The 14,688-nt window shown below is 42.2% G+C and overlaps 1 protein-coding gene and 1 long non-coding RNA gene across 3 annotated transcripts in view; both read right to left on the bottom strand.

Annotated features, from left to right (window-relative positions):
• The window catches only part of cntfr (ciliary neurotrophic factor receptor), a 237,648-nt gene extending 227,261 nt beyond the window's left edge, over positions 1-10,387 (bottom strand). Inside the window, exon 1 of one of the 2 annotated variants that reach the window (XM_044174038.1) lies at positions 10,079-10,387. The gene's annotated coding sequence lies outside the window, so the exon portion shown is untranslated. The remainder of the gene's footprint in view (positions 1-10,078) is intronic. The other variant, XM_044174039.1, reaches the window with a different exon arrangement.
• Positions 10,388-12,504: 2,117 nt separating this feature from the next.
• LOC122865637 lies at positions 12,505-13,829 on the bottom strand. The gene is made up of 3 exons (XR_006375509.1): positions 13,524-13,829; positions 13,258-13,329; positions 12,505-12,727 (listed from the first exon to the last, which is right to left on the bottom strand). It is a non-coding gene; the product is annotated as an uncharacterized LOC122865637 (long non-coding RNA).
• Positions 13,830-14,688: the final 859 nt, after the last annotated feature.

Raw genomic sequence — 14,688 nt, 5'->3', positions numbered from 1 at the left:
GTTGGTGTGGGTTACCCAGACAACTCTAATAAAATATACTCCAAAGGCTAGCACAGTCTAATGCAAATCAGCCACTTAAGTATACTAAATTAATTGGGGTTGAGGGACATGTACACAAGCAGACACAGCTAATAAAGTGTGAGGCAAATACTGTCACTTTAGTGGGTTGGGAAAGGGGGGTGTGTATGTGTGTGTGTGGGCGGGAGGGGGGGGGTCCTGTTGCACTGCAGTCATTTGCTGTAAATCATCCCTAAAACGGAAGCACATATTGTCGGCTGCATAGCTTGAAAGTGTTCTTTCCTGACAGCTGAATGCTACAGTGCATATATCACCAGTTAAACACGGTCTAAAGGGAATACATGATGCAATACTGCGAGCAAGGAGCACTACATTTAAAGAAGGAAAAAGAGTAGTGGGAGGCCAATGACATGAGACTGCTCATGGAGCATGCCGCACAAAAAGCACAGATTCTCAAGCAAGCACAGGCAATTATCTGAGTAAGAATAGAAAGGGACTTGCATGAATTTATAGAAATACAAAATATGAAGACTGATGATGACTCAAAACGACCATAATGGAGAATAACAAAAATACTCTCAGTCAAGTTGATAATAGTTAACAGGAAGTTCACCACATCACTAATGAAGGCAATAGTTCCCAAAATCAATGTTGAATGCAACACAGTCAAAATGATCTAACTGCAATAAACTATTTCTAGTATCAAAATAATGAATTTGAATTTACCACAACAGCATTGCAACCTGATTTTTGACACAAATAAGACAAGCGTCTTCTTGTGCATTTGAACAACCTTTGGGATTTTTCAGTGTTATGTAGCCACTACTGAGCTCCACTGTCATGCTTTATTTATCCCTTTCCCTCTGCACTGTAATGGAAATATAAAAGGGTGCATTGATTAGTGTTTAAGGATCAGGCTTTAATAGATTAAAAGCCCCCGGCTCTGAGAGAAGCACTCACTCTCGCATGCACACACACACATATACACACACTTGTGCATAAAGGCAAGCTTATATACACACCAACAAGCAAATATATAAACGGATATAGACAGATGGACATAAGTGCTGCTGTCTGTACATGTGTGTTACTGCTTGAGTGGACAAAGACATTGGACAGACATACTGAAATACCCCCCCCCCAAAAAAAAAGATGAAGATATCTGCATTTATTTATCATAAAGTGGGAGCCCTAATGTTGATTTTCCAATTGATGGAATACTCATTCATTTTTAACGCAGTGCATTATTAATAATGTGGCACGATCCCAGAGTTGTGAACATTTTCTACACACAGGGGTGCTGATGTCAGGTCTCAATCAGAGTTTTACAAAAGGAAGTAAACATGAAAATAAATGAGGATGGCTGTGTATCAGCATCCCACTGCTGATGTACTATGAGAGCAGAACTGAATATGATACACAGCAATGGAACAACAGTAGCTGTGAGGGAAATAACAAAAATCCAATTTACTAATGTTTTCAGGTTATTTTGGTAAAATGTGTTCCAAATTGTACCAGCAACCGCATTGTACACACTTCTTGTCCTGAGAAGATGATTTGTCATTTGCAAATTGGTTGCATAAAATTGTTTTTGGCTTCAAACCATAGACCGTATAAAAAAAAAATGGAGGTAGTGTCATGACATCACCCATAGATTTCTGAAGAGCTGTTGTGAAGCTCAAAGTGGGCGGCTCCGGCAGCTCCGGTCGTCGCCATCTTGGCAGTGCCTGAGGCGGGCTGAATGAAGCCTGGTTGCTGAACCGCCTAGCGGCAAGCCACCTGATATAGGGCACCCACCTGTCACTCAAAGCGGCCACGTCCTTAATTATACAATTTAAACGGGTGAGTTATGTAAAGATTCCCCCCCTCGTACAGTTATCATGAACAGGGAAATTAACTATAGAGACCAAAACCGGGCTGTAATTATTTATATATGCTGTAGTTGGCCATTTTAACATGGAGTTCTATGGGGATTGACTCACTTTTGGAGCCAGCCATTCGAGGAACTGCAGTTTTTAGCACTTACGTTGGCTTCATTTTTCAGCCCCGGAGGTTGTCGCTTGCTGCAAACCTGCAATTTCAACTGTTTGAAAATTTAATTTCAATTTCATTGAAATGAAATTGCTGTGAAAAAGGCAGGTAAACTTAAAACTGTGAGAAACTGTGATGCATGTTTCCACCTCCTGTTGTCTTGTCTCTTTTCGTCTCCTCACCACATTTCCTTTTCCCACCTTTCCTTCCTTTTGCCTTCTGTGCAATGACCGTTGTCACGTCTCAACTCCAAGCATCGAAGCCACTCCAAACCTGTCCAACATGTCCCCTTTCATTTTCTCTAATCATTGCACCTCTTCTCTGACCTCAATCACAGCAGTGGCTATAATGGTGTTAGGCTCCCATGTGCTCACCATCTTCCTTTGTCTTGCACTCATCCTTTCCTCCGGTCTTCGCTTACAGACATGTCTGTTCATAGTCTTTCCTAACCTCTAATTTCCTCCCCTCACCTCCACACCCCCTCTTATTGTTTCTAGTCTTCCTCTCCCATATTTGACCACAATCATGTTTGCTGTTAGCCTCTGCCAGGTCTATCCACTCCGCTCATTGCCTCCTCTCTTCTGCCACCTTCCTTCTAGTCCCAATCATGCCTGATGGCATCCTTCACTAAAACTGTGTTCTGCTCCATAATTGAATCTCCTGTGTTCTTCTACTTTCCTTGCTCCTCTCCTCTGACCACAATCACTTTTGTTGTTAGCCTCCCCCTAACCTCTCGAGTCGTCTTTCCGGTCCTCTTGTCTCTTTTAATCCCTCACTCAAAAAGTTGCATATGTTGTTAGCTATGCCTAGCCTCTCCTCTGTCCTGTCAGGTCTTCAGTGTCTGCTGTATCCTCCTTTTCTGCCTCAGGTGAGAGCATTCTTGCCCGTTGTAAGACTCAACTTTTCCTGGCACTTCTCCTGACCTCTGTGTCTCTCATCTCCCTCAAGAAGTGACCACAGTCTTGTCTGCTGTTAGCCACACCTGAACTCTCCTTGTCACACTTCTTCATGAACCAGCTTTTCTCTCACATTGTCCCCACGTTGTCTTACGATGCAGAAAATAGGCAACATTTCACAGCACGTAGATTTGAACGGGTAATTTTGCAATGAGGACATCATAATTCATTCATAATACCTTTTCCCTTGCTTTTTTTAGTTGCCCTAATTGAAAATGATTCCCATCGCCATTGAAACATTTGGGTATAAATGTGTTATTATGGCCATAAATGTGTCATTATGGCCTAGGTCTTTACTAGTAAACACTGGCAGTGATATATTTCTTTTTAGTCTGGATAAAATAGAAGAACTTCAGCAAGACCAGCAGTAAAAGTAAAGAAAAAGTAAAACACAAGAGTGAGAAATTACCTAAAAACCACAACAAAAACGAGCCATGGGCGGTTTAACACAAGCTGTGGATAATGTAAAGAAGAAAAATAGCACCTCGAGGATCAAAGCTTTTCACTCTGCTGATATAAAACGATTAACGTACATCAAACTATAAATGTCTCCTCTTTGTAGTCATACAGCTATGCATTTCTTCAAAGGAGCAGGTGATTGCAGGAATAATTGATTTCAGTACGGACTGTAGGTAGGCTAATGCCCCATTCACATGCTATCATACAGATGAGCAGCCAAGTGGGGAAAATTCTGAGATATTAGTCATTTCTGACAGCTACGATAACTGCTACTTGGCGAAAAGAACTACTGAGGTGTCAACAAACCCGTGGAAAAATGGGTAAAAAGCCACAACAGCTGGCAGTTACATCAAAATAAAATCCAATATTAACACTAATTCACTCAATTCAGCCAATTTAAAAGGTGCTTGTCAACAAACCACTACAACAAGGTAACATGATAAAACCTCAGCTGATATAGGCTTATTTTCCATTTATCTGGTGTGACCGCAAGATAGCACCAGGAGTAACCATCTTGGAATAGAAAAGTGTGAATGTAGTAGGTTTTCCCATTCTTTCTTTTCTGCCAATATGGCATGAATGCAGCATAACAACACATGATGAGCTAATTTGCTTGAATCATTATTTTCAACATATATTGAGCAAGAAATGTGTCTTACATGTACCTAATAAAATTGAAGCATATAGCAAGTTTAGTCAATAATACTGAGCAGTAAACATACTCAATATAAAACAGATGTGGGTGTGAGTGGAGGAATACACATCACACATCTACTGCACCAAGAAATGGCTGATGATTCTCTTACAAGTTTCATCATGTATTCCTGTACTGCATACATACTGTACTATATTGTGGTGTAGCCTGGAGGCACATTTACTCTGCTCTGCTTATCCTCAAGATGCACTTAAATATAGTGTGTCTAAAGAAATTATTTTTCAATGTTGAATGCAAGCACTTAATGTGTCAGAATGCAAAAATAAGTGTGTGTGTGCTTCTAGCATATATAGATTAAAGTGTGCGGCTGCTGTTGGTCCATGGGTATGTTAAGAGAATGTAAATGTCCCTCTGATGGCCATTAGCTGTGGGGGAAATACACTTTAAAAAGGAGGTTCACCACCTACTGAGGAGGCAGCTTTTGTGTGTGTTTGTGTGTGCATGTGTGTAGAGGAGTAGTAGTGGGCTAGTTTGAGTGTGTGTGTGTGTGTGTGTGTGGGGGATGATGCATATTCATAAAAGGGTTTATCAATTTCCCCCTTTTATCCCTTGTTTGCTTTGATCAGAAAGTTAGAGGAGTCAAACTCTTCTGATGCCTGGGCTGCAAGAACGCCACAGGGGCTGAATGGAGAGCTGTCTAAGGATGAAAATGCAGCAGAGGCAAGCATATATATACACACAGAAGATGACACACACACACACACACACACACACACACACACAAACACAGAGAGATCCACTAACACACACATAAGTTGACGGACAAAAAAAATCAGACTGACAGACACTGACTCACAAGCAGAGAAACTGGCGAATACACAAAGAGAACAAAAAGACAGCAAAGGGAGCACAAATATACAAGTTTAGAAAAGTATCTACCAACACACAAGCAGAGAAGCTCACACCCACAAACAGCCAAGAGGTTTTTTATAAACATTTCACAACTTCCCATAATTTAAGATCCTGAGCCACAGTTAGAGGGCATGTTATGAGTTATAGCATTAGAAAGTAGTTTAATATCTGCATGTTCTCTCTGTATTAAAAATGTACAAAGAAAGCACAAGAGTTCTTTTGGATTACCGAAATAATTACACACCGAGTCCCCCTCCGAGCCAGATCTTCCAGCTCATGGTGCAGAGAGGAAACCGTTGTAAAATGCGGATCTCTGAAATGCATGTGAGGCGGCTTAATTGGGGCCAAATCTTAACAAAATCTTGTCATGTTTTCACACCCTTAGGTGTTTTTAGATAAAAGCACACAGCGAGTGGCATATCTAACTAAAGAGGGAGAGTGTAGACGGAAAAAGCGTGGGAGTTGTGCGGTGCCGGAGAGGAGCACTGGCTTTTGCATGCCTTCGCTGCCGTTTGGAGGCTCGTTGCGTACAAAGCTCTTTCTCGCATTTGTTTCACAGAGGCAAGTAATGTGTCTCTGATGTGTGGATGTAGACACAAATACGCTTAACCAAAATCTCCTATTTATTTCTTACCTACCTTACTACTCTAGCTTCTCTCCCTCTTACTGTATCTCTCTCACCCTCTCCTAGTATTGGGGTTCGAAAGTATTTTGTCAAATCCAAATTCAGTGAATCAGCTTATCAAATCTGAATCCTTTTGAATCCCTTATTAAATCTAATTAGGTTCAGCTTTTAACATTTACAAGTACCTAAAGTAATAATGATCTAAAACACAAAGATGAATTCTGTAATCACCTTTTGTTGGTTGAGATGGCAAAGACATAACCGTTTTTAGTGGTAGCTTAATTAAATTTCCCCAAGTGTTGCTTGAATTAGATGAGCAGCATAAGATATGAAATGTCTGATTGATTGATTGATGATTAAATGTGTCTGACACAGTGAACACAGGTTTAGGCTACTAAACACCTTACTTTTCTGAAGCTACTTGCTGGAGAACCCAATGCAGAGCGATTAAGCTGCATAAGCATAAATCATTGATATATGAATGAAAGTTTAACTGAGACTCTCAAACTGACATGACGTGATCAGTTAGATGTTTCACCAGAGAAGAATCACCTCTCTGTTGGTTTTGCTGATATGCAAAAGCACACTGTCCACTTGCGATTGTAGAGTGGTGTTAAGAGGTTAGTGGTTCTTTTGCTAACAAACAAGTTCTGGCCAAGTACAGACACCTGCTCACAGAGAGCACATTAACCAGACAACAGCCAAAAGTTTCTATTGTTAATTAGGTAAAGTGATGTTTTGTCAGTCCAACAAGTGAGAGCGACGGTCAGTGCCAGCTAAAAGTAAGAAGCCTGCTAACTTAACCTGAATGTTTTCTACGTTTCTTTTTGCTATTAAAGTTTCAGAACCCAGCTCTCCCTCTGCCCTCAAGAAACGGTTTCATTTTCAAGGTGAGAAAAGTCACCGACTCTCTCTACCTCCGTACCTCTCTCCACACCGGCTTCCAATTTGTAGTCTTTGTGTACGTTACAGCAGTGAGATTCGCAGCCTCCCCCCCCCCCGCCCTCCTCTGATCAGGCCCACGCACGGACATCTGTCGGAGGATGTTTACCCAGGCAGTAAGTATGTTAGGGGAAATATTATCCTAGTTTTACCTTACCTTTCTTCTGTCTGAAGCATAAACACCAGCATTGCGAGGTGGGGATGGGAGAAGAGAGGCAAGGAGGAAAAAAAGGGAGTGTAGGGAAGGTAAGACTAAGTGGACCTGAGAGAGTAAAAAAAAGAAGGATGAAGAGATAAGGAGGGGTGAGGAGAAGGAGGGTGAGCAAGGGAGGGAAAGAAACGAAAAGGAAAAGATATATTGGGGGATAAAGCGGGAAACTTGAGAGAAAAAGTTGGAAGAGTGATGAGAGAAGGAGAAGAGAGAGAAATCAGTGAAGGAATTGAGAGTATGGAAGAAAGGTAAAGGAAGAAATAGGAGAAAAAGAATGACAGGGGAGAGAAGAAGAGAAGTTCAGAAGTATCTAAAGCACTTTTAGTTGCAAATGAACAGAAATACACATACTTTTCTAGCAGTCTTTAAGTTAATCAACCCTGACATCACTTCTCAATCATTTTTCTTCCTCTCTTTGTACCTTGAGAATCACTTTAAAATGTCACCACTGTCTTTTACTGTCATCACAGACCCCTTAATAAGATGTAAGTACCATTCTTCAATTTAAAAGACTTTATTTCTCAAGGTTAGAATATTAATACTCTTTTTCCTACTCTAGTGAGAAATTACATTCCTGTTCTCTTCCAAAAGAAAATTAATTAGAAGGCCTAAAAGTCTAGATAGCTTTTATAGTCAGTTAAAAATCAATATACAGTTTACATGCACCTCTGTCTGGTGCTTGGCATACATAGGCGGGCACACAGATGCTTACCACACAAACACAAGTCTCTCTCTCACTCTCTCTCTCTCTCTCTCTCTCTCTCTCTCTCTCTCACTCTTTCACCGTCTGGTGTTGCTTCCAGCCTAAAGCCAAACCATGTGTGGGAGCTATCCTGTGCTGGCCTAAACTGTATGCCCTGTCGATGCTAGGTCCCTCCACCAGAAAAGGGCTGGAAAGACGTTTACTGCCTGTCTCGGGCTTTGTGCCTCTCAGTTTGCTTTTGACAGCAAGTGTCTTTGCTCCAACTCTTTTTTTTCCCCCCTATCTTTCTTTTTTACTTTTGCCCATTTTGCTTGTTAATCATTAGTGTCACCCTCCCTCTGCCTGTCTGGCCTCCTCTGCTTGCCTGTGTCTTGCCTTATTTGTACCCATTTCTCCATCTCTCTGCCTGTCTGTCTAGCTGTCTTTCCCTCCCTTGAACTCTTTCTGTCAGTCTTTCTCTTTGCACCCCCCTCCTCCTCTTCTCCCCCCAACCTCACATCTCTCCCTCCCACTCCACCACCAACTAGGCATGAAAACGGTGCTCCATTAGGAGTGCCTGGGCTAAGCCCAGTCTGACACACACTGCTTTGATCAGCCGTGAGCTGGGCTAAACACCCCGCTAAACTCCCAGTCTGAGGAGGGGGGTGTTGAGGGAGAGCAAAAGTAGTGAGAGTTAGCGAGAGATGGGACAGGGAAGATCAAAACAGGGAAATGAGATGGAGATGGAGACACAATAAAAAGGGAAAACACAGACTGAAGAGAGGAGCTCAATTTCCCAATCTGTCCCACAGTATATGTTCCCCCACCACTCTTGTCTTTTATCACATTTTCCTTCACATCTCTTTTTTATTGCTTAGTTTTCTCTCACGTGCCTTCACTCCTTTTTTTCTCCACAACCTCCAGGTAGCCTCTGAAATGCATCACTAACAACCTCTGCAGGTGCACAACTCATAGAAGCTGAGAGAATGACGAGAGTGAAATAACTAATGTGAAAACACGCTCAGATCAGGTGTCTGAATATTAAGAAGTCCCCCAACAAATCTTTGCAGCATCTTTCTCAGAGGGCAACATGGCTGTCTTGTTAGGTAAATACATATTGTACCAACACACACACACACACACACACACACACACACACACACACACACACACACACACACACACACACACACACGCTGTCTCTGGAAAAAAGTAAGAGAGAAAAAGACAAGCCTAGAGAGATAATATAGAGACCAGACCTCCTTAACTGACAACAGTTTAAAAAAAAAAAAAAAAAAAAAAAAAAAAAAAAAAAAAAAAACAGAGCCAGCACTTTCCACATTCAGGCAGGCAGATACTAAACCAGCAGCAGCAAAAGGACAAAAAGCTCCCGTCTTTTTCTCCCAAGGAGTGAAGAGAAAAGGGATTTCCGCTCAGTGCTAATCAATCAGGCCGTGATAATGGCTCCCATGCCTAGCTGTCGACTGGAGGGGTCAAGGCATCCCGTGACCCAGCGCCCAGGGCCCAGGGGCCAAAGCCCCTCTCAGAATAGCACCCCAGGACGGACTCCCAGGGCTAATTGTCCAAGCCAGTGTCAGCCTTTTCAATGCCCAACTCCCCCCCCACCCCAAAAAAAACACCCCCCTCTTCCCTCCTTCCACTTTCTCCTTCATTCCTCTCTCTTTCTTCTCCCTTTCCCTCCCCTTCTTCCTCTCTCTTTCTACGCAACTGAGGAATCTACTATATAAACCAGCATGCACCAGCGTGGGGGAGAAAATGAGATCGAGAGCGGGGAGTTGGATGAATAAAGAGCATGTAGAGCTTAGGAGACATAGGGGACTGCAGATAGGGAGAAAAGTTGATAAAAAGAAAGAGACAGGAAAGGATAGTGAGAAGTGGGAGAGCATGTCAGAGAAAGAGATCAGTGGCGGCAACGAAAACGAGCAGGGAGGGAAGTGAGAAGGGAGTATGAAAGAGTCAGAGACAGTGAGTCAGTAAGACAGAGAGGGACAGACAGAGACAGAGACACTTGGACAGAAAAGATAAGGAGGAGGAGAGGCAGCGAGACTGTCCCCTTTACCCCCAACACATCACTCATATCACTGGAAAAGAGTGCTGTGTTCTATCCCCTTCCATCTGCATATCAATGGGTTTCTATTAATCACAGCCAGAGCAGCGTGTGTCTCAGGGAATCAGTACGGGAACATCAGTACGGCTGACCACCACAATGCAGCCGGCATACAAAACACAACAAGACAGAGGGGACATGCACAGACACACACACTAGAAAGCATGAGAGTCCGAAGCAAACCCCACTCCAGCTCGGCGCAATGACATTCCTCTCATTCCAAGCGCATGCTGCTAATTAACAGCATTAGATCCCACAGACAGAGGGACAGATTGATGGAGAGGTATCCCGATGTTGCACTAGCACCACATCTCCGCTCTCTTCTGTCACCCCCCCCCCTCACAGACCCTTCCATCCAACTCTTTCATCCCTCTCTCAGTCCCTGTCAGGCAGCACTGAAGAAGAGCTAAAGTCCAAAAATCAAAATAAGAAAAATATGAAAATCAATTGGCTACTCACTGGGAATCTCCTCTTTTTCTGTATGTCTTTTTTTCTGATCTGTCACTCCTTATCCTCTTCTCCACTGTAGCAAGAGGAGTGTGTCTATCCCGGCGTGTGTGTTGTGTCAGTCCGATAGAGGAAAGTTGCCGTCTGCGTGCATGAGCGTGTGTGTGTGTGTGTGTATGTGCGTGCGTGAAAGAGAGAGGGAGAGAGAGAACGTGTGCGTCTGTCTCTGTGTCTCGCACTGCTCTGAGTGAGAGAGCAGAGGCTGTTTTAAACAGGCTGCTCTCCCCATGTGACCAGCCCAGCCACAGGCAGGAATACATTACTGAGACACACACACATGCACACACACACACTCTCTCTCTCTCTCTCCCCCCCTTGCCTATACACACACCGTGTCCACAGTGCACCCCCTAGCCACCGCTCAGGGTAGTGGAGGGAACAGCCCACACACACACACAGAAATACAGCATGTACACACACTTTGACAAACAGGAGGAAATATGGCATCAATGCGAGTTCACACTATGCATATGTGCTAGGAAACACACACAAACACTAATACAGTGTATGGACACAGTGTTGATGCCTTCTGCCAAACTTAAAGAGCATCCCAGTGAACCCAACAACAAAAAATAAATAAATCTAATACAATTAGAGACAATTCATCCAATTAAATGTTTTTTCAATGTTTCTGACTTTTCCATCTCTGCTGTGGCGGTGCTTCACACCTGGAAGCACTGACCTTTTCAGTAATGGAAACCTTTTAAAGTTGACCTTCTGTTACAAGGCTGATACAATTGCATTACAGCTAACACCTTAAGGAACAACAATGGAAAACACCACAGATGAAGTGTTTCAAAGGAAATATATATTGGTAGTTACAAAGAAATACAGTTTCAGAAAGTCACGCATGTTCTCAAATATTTAACGTGAATGCACAACACGACAGCGTGAACTGAGAAGATGATAGATTGTCTCTTGAGAAAATGTTCTTGGGAGATACATCGATAGATCGCCAAGGCTACAAAACACCACAGATGCATCATTATTCTTTCTAACAAATGCGGCCAGTACAGCATTCAGACTGCATGTGTAATGGATAGTTGATCAGCACCTGACACATTTATCATTTAACGTTCAGCACCATATTGCTGCTCTTGAGAACCTTGAACTGAAATAAATGGCAACTGAAAGTCATTTATTATCACAATAATACCCAAGAGGGCAGTCTTTTCTGAGATTACAAGCCCCATTCGCAACACCAGTTAAACACAGTACCTCCTAATGTTGACACATCCAGGCCTGAGGCGTGCGTGTGCTAGAGCCCATACAAAGCTATTTGACTCAGTGTTTTAATCTGAACTGGCTATGTGAGCTGCTTGGTTAACTGCAGCCCCCCGTAACCTCTTTTTTTTTTTCACTCCACTACCTGGTGTGTCTACCTGATGTAGGCACATTCAAAAAGGAAAATTCTGGTTTTCTTACAACCTTAATTAGATTTTTAGAATTTTTGTAGTTTTGGCCATCATTCCAATCGGTGATAATAACATGTCTTACAAAGTCAATTGCTGAGATCTGGGAATGTGGCAGCATTACTAAAAAGAGGTCAGATGAGAGAAAGCAAGAAACATGAGCAGTCAGACAATCATACAGGTTTTAAACAAACCCAGAGGTTAGCCAATATTTTTGAAACAAACCCAAACTGTCTGTTGTATACATCCATCATAGGTTATACACTGACTTAAACACCCACCAAGCGCCAAGTGCCGGTAGATTTACATTTACATGTACATTTTGTACATCCTGGTACAAAAAACAGTTTTGGTCTCTATAGCTAATTTCCCTGTTCATGAAAACTGTACAGGGGGTGAATTTTTATATAACGCACCGGTTTAAGGCTTAAAGTTATGCATAATTAAGGGCGTGACCACTTTGAGTGACAGGTGGGTGTCCTAACAGGTGGCTTCCCGCTAGGTGGTTTCATCAACCAGGCTTCATTCAGCCCGCCTCAGCGCCACCTCTTCGCCCATTTTTGGATTAGCCCGCCTCAGGGACTGCCGAGATGGCGACAGCCGGAGCCGCCGGAGCCACCCACTTTGAGCTTCACTACAGTTCTTCAGAAACCTATGAGTGACATCACGGACACTACGTCCATTTTTTTTTTTTTTTATACAGTCTACGATAGGACAACAATGTTTGGACATTAGAGAAGACGCTTAATTCTATTATGTAATGATCACTATTTTAAAACATTACACCTATTCTGAAAATATCACAGAAAACTGCCAAAAGTGGCACTTGTAAAAAGAGAAAAATGCTTATTATTAAATGCTTATAGATTACCATCTGTACTGAAGATATAAGTAATGTTTAACTTAAATAACCCGATTTCAAATCAGAATGCAAATATTGTTTTTATTATCATATGCATCTTTACATCTTTACTTTTGAGTAGTCTTTCCGACTACTCAAAGCGCACATTTACCCCATTCACATTCATACACTGATGTCAGTTCAAAGAAACTAATTAACCATTCACAAACACACGCTCACGGCAGCAACCTGGGGTTCAGTCTGCGGGGTTGGGGAAAGCTGGCATCGAACCGACGACCTTCCGATTGGTGGAAGACCCGCTAAGCCACAGCCGGCAGGAGCACAGATCTTGGAAAGAGTAAAACATTCTATTGTACAAAACAGATACAACCCCAAATCTCATTCAGACAGACTTTTACAAAAGAGCTTTATAGTCCAAAATAACAAGAAATGTATGCTTCCTTACTTATCTCACTGATTAGGCTAGTTCTATCTCTACTTGAAGATGCTTCCATCAGTAAAAGCGCCTTTAGTAGTATTTTAAGCAAGATATGAACTGCATACAGTTGGTAATCCATTAAGAATGGTTGCCTATTTATGTGCTATACTGCTTAGAAATTCGACATTTTAATGTCAACAAGGAGACTGACAATAAGAAGCGATCAAGGGCGTTGAAGCCAATCCAGAACTAACATTAGTAAAAACCCGTGTATACCCGACGCTCGACTGTCTTATTGTATGCACATTCAACACAACAGACAGTGACACGGTTTATAAAACATACAGCTGCTGATGTGCGCAATGCAAAGTTCATCTACGGCGCAACAAAAGCACCTTAATGCCACGAGTTAAAAGACATAACTGTAGCTGTTACTCACCATTAAAACAACTAAAGTTGGCGGTCTCAGGATAATATCCTTCCTTAAGCCTGGGTGTGAGGCATGGCTCGGCTAAGTTCAGTTCAAATGTTTTTAAACGAGAAAAACGAAAGTCAGGTAATGTAACGTGTGAATGCAGTGAAAGCTGACTCCACTTAATTGACACCGGGGGTAATGCTAACTACAAGCAAAAAATAAATAAATAAATACAGCGTCTGCCTTCATGCTGTAGCCTTTTCCAACCAGTTCTTGTACTATGCACTTACAAGTTTGAATTTTTAACTCCTGTAACGAACATTTTCGCTGAGCTTTAGCAGTCCAGAGATTGTTAGCGGGCAGTGTTGGCAGGCAGGCCCAGAAGGGCAGGAGAAGCAATCGGTGATGATGGAGGGCTGCACCTAACCAACGTTAGCCGCAACATTAGCTAGCTTGTATGGGACTGATGTCTGTCCCTGTACTTGGGTGGTTTTCCTCACTTTTTGTTGTACTTCCCACATCCCGAAATGTCTTTTCAGGTGCTGCGGCATAATTTTACTGCTGGCGTAGACTTTCGGTCACGAAGAAAATAGCTGTCTAATGGGTTTCAATGTTTGCAAGCTAACTTGGTTTAGGTGCTAAGTGTACTAACCACTTCCTGTCAAATTAAATGAGTGGACAAAATAATAATACAATCTATCTAATCTGCACAAACCATTTAATTACATTAAATGATTATTTGAGTACATAAATATTGTAAAATGTGGCTAAATTAATTCTATTTTCAGCCATTTTCACTTTATTGAGCAATACTTTGAGCAATAATACCCTATGGCCCATACATTTGCAGGCGCTGTTACAGGTGGTACAAAGTAGCATACACTGTTCTTCCAATTAAAGTATATGCTAAACTTAGACGTTGTTTACACTGAAAACTTATCAGTCAGTGACAATTGTGACCACTACCACTACTTTTGCTGAGCTTGCAGCTACAGTTTTGTAAATTACAATTTACAGTTGCTGTGTAGAGCAACCCAGAATCCCTTTTTCCCCCTTTAACCTTTATTTTACCAGGAATATTCTCACTGAGATTCTGAATCTTTTTTACAAGGGAGTGCTGGCCAAGACAGCAGCACAAAAAGTTTCACATAAAAGAACAAACAACAGACTTAAAACAAAACAGTAAAAAAAAAAAAAAAAAAAAAGTTCAAACAAACAGCATAAAAATTTCACATAAAAGAAACAAGCAAAAGAGTTCTCAGATGGAACAAAACAGTCATTTAGGAGGAGGAGGCTTAGCACAAGATACCAAGCACCCCCAACAACCGGCCAGATTCTGCGCACCGGTCACCGTTGTTAGGAACGACTTGTGCACTGTGTGCAGGGCTGCATCGGCCATCTGGCAGACCGGGTTCTTTCCCGGTGGGTCGACATGCCTTTTGGGCCGACACAACT

The sequence above is a fragment of the Siniperca chuatsi genome, linkage group LG18 (genome assembly GCF_020085105.1).
Source record: "Siniperca chuatsi isolate FFG_IHB_CAS linkage group LG18, ASM2008510v1, whole genome shotgun sequence".
Classification (NCBI taxonomy): Eukaryota; Metazoa; Chordata; class Actinopteri; order Centrarchiformes; family Sinipercidae; genus Siniperca; species Siniperca chuatsi.
Note: the sequence above shows the minus strand (reverse complement) of the source record. Positions and strands in the feature narration are given on the sequence as shown.